Source organism: Mycetomoellerius zeteki, unplaced genomic scaffold, assembly GCF_001594055.1.
Source record: "Mycetomoellerius zeteki isolate Tzet28-1 unplaced genomic scaffold, Tzet1.0 scaffold1259, whole genome shotgun sequence".
Lineage (NCBI taxonomy): Eukaryota > Metazoa > Arthropoda > Insecta > Hymenoptera > Formicidae > Mycetomoellerius > Mycetomoellerius zeteki.
Window position 1 is genome coordinate 12,507 of NW_017256189.1, and position 692 is coordinate 13,198.

The window sequence follows — 692 nt, forward strand, 5'->3', positions numbered from 1 at the left end:
GCAATCCCATTTTATTGATGTGTAGGTTGCGGAAGCAACCTTTTTATTACTACCATTTTACGTGATTCTACGGAATACACTCAAGACATCTCAGCAAAAACGATACTTAAGGTGGCCACATTTGAAGCGTTCTATATGAAACTTTATATTTATTCCATGCAGTAAAATGGAAAAAGATTTGATATTAACACCAGGCGTCAAGTTAAACTAGTAATACATTTATTTACTTAATTCCAATGATATACCTACAATTAAAAAGTAAAACCCAAGTGGTTCTATCTTTATTATTCACTTAATTCCAATGACATTTATCATGTGTATAAAAGATTGATATCAATAACTGGCATCAAGTTAAATTTCATAAAATTTTATGAATTAGTATAAAAGATTGATATCAGCACAACTGGCGCAAAATTGAATCCTATAAATTTTGTTAAAGATTTGAATTAGTATCTCCCTCTGTCCGTTCATTTTTGTCATAGGCTAGTATAGTTTTTCTTAGTAAGTACTTTTAGTTGGCAGTACTGAGCCCGCTTTCTCTGTTTGTCGGTTGGGCGCTGCGCGGCACTTTCTTCTTATATATTGTGACGTTGCAGTTTCGCTGCAGCGTCGCAGCGACCCTGGACGTCACAAAGCGCGGATTCGCGCCCGACCCGAGCCGGGACGCGCGAGCGAGCGAAATCTCCAGGGGG